The following is a 4,638-nucleotide window of genomic DNA, read 5'->3' on the forward strand; positions in this document are numbered from 1 at the left end:
AAAATTTAAGTATAAAAAATTTAAAAAGAATAATAAAATAAAATAAAAATAAAATTATAATAAAGATCTGAAGTTGATCAGCCAAGCCTCATCGAAAAGATAGTTGATGACCTCTCCATCTTCCGTCGTACTCCATAGAGCGAACCAGCTTCTCTCCTTCTTTTTCTTGGGTCCCTAAAGCTATTTAATTTTTTTTTATTTTTTTCTATACTTTTTACTCAATTTTTTTGCTCACAAAGCTTAATCCCGGACCTCCTATTTATAGATAAATTTTTATAATTTTTTGGTAGGAAAAGGAGTCCTAAAATCCTTAGAAATCATATTAATCTCCTTAGGAATATTCCTGACCATCAAATCTGGATTGGACCACTCAGATCTGCCCAAAAATTAGCCTTTTACTCCTTATCAGGGTCGGATCGAATCACAACCATCTGATCATGCCTGGGATTGGTTTTAGGCCATCGGATCATGCAAAAGAGTTCTATTCAAAGTCGGGACTGATAACAGCCATTGGATCTCTTGATGGATTGCTTCTGGACCGTCGGATCACACAAAAACCCCTCTCTCGCTGTGAGCCATGCTTGTGGACCGTGTGAAGTTTCCTATGGACCGCGCCCTGGCTCTGTGGATCAACTGATCGGTCCACAATGCATCGGAGGTAATATTTTTTATTTTTTTAAGGTCTTTTGGCTCTGTTTTCGTTCTGATTTTTTGCCTAAAAAATAAGAAAAAATATGTATTAAATTTTTCAATTTTTTTTTTTCATTTTGGTATTTAAATTGCTCAATTAAATTAACATCTATTTTTTTTATAAATATATCTAATTTCATATTTTTTTTCAAAATCACTTATTTTTTAAGAAAATTCAATAAATTCATGAAATTAGGATTTTTAAGAAGATGTTAGCACCATAAATTATCAAAAATATTTTTAATAAATATAAAAATATACCACTTATCAATCTTTTCTAAGCTACTCATGCAAAGAAAAGCCGAGCATGCTCAAACGCTCCATCAGCTCGATCATGTACAATACATGATCAGTGACAGAGGCACCATCTCGCATTTTGGCATTGAAGATGGAACAACTAGTTTTGTACCTCTCCACATCATCAGATGTGCCAAAGGCATCCTCCAACACTTGAAACATGTCTTTTGGCTAAGCCGTCTCAAATCTATGACTGAACTCGTTGCTCATGGCAGCCAGCATGATGCAGCACATCGTGGTCCGATCACTGAGCTACTTCTGATAAGTGTCTCTGACTGTTCCACGTGCATTGACAGCTGGCTCCTTAGGTATAGGATCCATTATCACATATACGATCCGTTCATGCTCTAGGACTATCTTCAACATTCGGTACCAGCTTTCGAAGTTGGATCCCACCAAAATTTCATTGTCCAACAATAATCGGAGGGAAAGGGAAGTGGCCATATCTGCATAAAAGAAAATTATAACTTAATTAGTAATTGGTTCATTAAACTTAAAGATTTGGACTTTAATCAAAAGATTTCTCCCACTATTTTATTCGAATTGGTAGCCTCTACCTTCAATTCGAGGAATTACCCTAATTTCTTAGTGGGTACTAGAATCCACTTAGACTGCACACAAGCCCAACTTTGGTTGGCCAACCCATATACATCTAGGGGTAGGTTCATACCAATTATTTCTCTAAACAATTTTTAGTAATTTTAATTTTGCCCCAGTCCCTAATCAGTAGGCTTTGGCCTCCACTGAAAAGGTCTGGTTAGGTCCAATCATTAACATGATCATACTTGGCCCATCTAGCTAATGAATGATGAGGCCCAACTTTGGTTGGCTAACCTAACCACCATTTAAAAAGATGCAGTCAAAAAATCATATTATGAATGACAATTTTATAAACCGATAAGCACCAGGCCTTTGGGCCTCCAATGATTATCCAACTGATGGACCCATTATCACCCACTTAATAGGAGGCTATGATCTAGTTATCACCATAACTATTTTATTTTAAGGACCTAATAATTTTAGAAGATTTAATTGATTTAGAGGAGAAGGTCAGATGAACCAGTTTATCATGATCCTCCCACTGGCTTCACCAAGTCGGCTTAAGAGGGAGACCATCAAAAGGGCTGGTCTAGGAGCACCTAAATCTGTCACACTAATTTACCTAGCTGACATGGGTCAGCTCGAATAGTCAAGTGATCTGATCAAAATATAATTTTACCAAGAGGTCAGGTAAGTTCGATCGGTGGGAGGGTCTGCCAAAGCTTGCCTTAGACACCATCAGAAATGGTCAGGTAAGCGGGCTGCCAATTAAAAACCACCGGTCTAGTTTACCTTAGATACCATCTGGTTTAATTAATTTTAATTAGATCAACCTAACAGTTCGTGCTAGACCGCTTAGCCAAGAATCAAGTCCATTTGGTTCTCGTTAAAGATATGAACTTGACCAACTACAACTATTGTAATTGATCTAGAGAATCCTTGATCTAATCTAAGACAACAATTGATTAGATTTAGTCAAGTTTCTAATTAAGTCCATCTTTAATCTAACCTTAGGTCTAACCCAATTAATGGACCTAATTTTCACTAACCCATTCATCCAATGTGTTATGGTTTATATCTTAGGTTCTTCAATTCACAATCCTAGAACCTAATCAAACAACTTCTTAATTCTCAATTAAGTTTTTGGGCTGAATCGGTTTTTCGAAAATAATTTTTATATTTGTAAAATATTTTTACAATATGATTTTACCAACCAAGTTACATGTTTGATTCATAATCAAAATGTAAGTAAAATAAGTATGAAACTACTTTAGATCTAATCTAAATAGGTTCATGTAATTGAAACAATTTCAACTTTAAACTGCATAAATTTTTCAGACAAATATATGATGGTTCTTTGCACGAGAATTATTAACAAAAAGATTTTATTTTAGATTTAAATATTTTTTAAATCTAAGAAATCATAAATTTAATCTAAATCATATCTAACAAATTTATGATTAAAGATAGATCTACACGAACTAGGACAACCTTTGCACTGTAAGGGGTAAACCTTACAGCAGGACAACCTATAGTTCATGATTGATCTAAAAATTTTAATTTTATATTTAATAATTAGATTATAAATTAGATCTAATCTAAGAAATAATCTAAGTATGTATAAATAATCATGTAATAAACAACTTAGGCTCTGATACCAATTGAAGGAACCAGATCTAGGATTTCAGGGTTAGATCTTAAAACTTTTTCAAGATCAGGCAGCGAAAGATTAAAATAAATCAAAATTTATCTTATAAAACTAGAGAATCCTTAGATCTAAGATCTTATTACATAATTATTACATGATACTAAATCAAAAATTAAAATATAAAGAGCAAGAACTACATGTTAATAATATCAATATGTTTCTATGCTACATCTAATGTATGTAAAATATAATAGATCAGATCTATTACCTTGCAAGTTAGATGTTCTAACTTTGTTGATCCGAGCTTGAGGATGATGTTGCAAGCCGCACACGCATTCAGCCTCTAGGAGTCATCCACATGAGCCCACGAATCACGATCAGAAGTCCTAGTCCAGAAAATCAGCACAGTATGCTAGTACTGTGCTGATCCTTCTTCGATGGTCGATCAGATGCCTTTTTCTTCTTGATTTGGACTCTTCCAAAGATGAGAAATAGGAGAAAGAGTTTTAGATATGAGATACTTTCAGAAAACTCACAGATAGAGGAAGAAAAAAGGTGAAATCAGCAACCCTAGAAGAAGACCCTCTTCTTCTTCTCTTTGCTCTAATCCAGACACATAGATTTGTGTGTATTATATCTCCACAACCCTACACTTTTTCTCTTTAATTTTAATACACCCCAAATGTCTCTCAATACTCTATAATTCACAAAAATTTTAAGAAAAAATTCATCTTAAATCAAGAGATATCAAGAATCCTTATCTAGGTCAAATACCTAGTCAAGAAAAATCCAAACAGGGCAAGACAAGGGGTGCCCAACTCTTGGGTGCCCCCTCCTTCTTTTTCTGCCATGGACCACCAGAAAAAGGCACACAATATGTTCCATAAAAGCCACAAAAATCTTAAAAAAAATTTGGGTAAAATCAGTGCCACAAGGATAGAGTTTTGGTTTCCTAAAATTCTATCTCATAGAATTTGAAATCCAAACTAATTCCTACTTTGACTTGGTCCACAACCACATTCCATATAAGAGAGAAAGAGAGGAAAGATTTAGGCATGCATGAAGGCTTGGGAGAGAAGGTTTTGTCGTACAAAATAAGAGAGAGTGGGCATGGGGGCCTAAGGTGGCACAACGTGGAATCCTAGTCTTACTAGGATTCAATCTATGACTTGTTCAAATTTGGTTTCTCAAACCAAATCAAACCAAAATCAAATCAATCCAATTAAAATAGGTCTTAACCCAACTAAAAACCTAATTTAATCAAAATAAATTAGATTAAAATTTGATTTAATTTTTTAATCAAATTAGAAATTAGGTTGACCCAAGTCCTAATTGAACTAGGACTAGTTTTTCCTTGCACTTGGCTTATCCAATAAATCAATTGGACTTGATCCAATCAAGCCCAAACCAAATCTAATTAAATCATATTCAATTAGACTTAATCTCAACCCATTGGCTTAATC

The sequence above is a fragment of the Elaeis guineensis genome, chromosome 15 (assembly GCF_000442705.2).
Source record: "Elaeis guineensis isolate ETL-2024a chromosome 15, EG11, whole genome shotgun sequence".
Taxonomy (NCBI): domain Eukaryota; kingdom Viridiplantae; phylum Streptophyta; class Magnoliopsida; order Arecales; family Arecaceae; genus Elaeis; species Elaeis guineensis.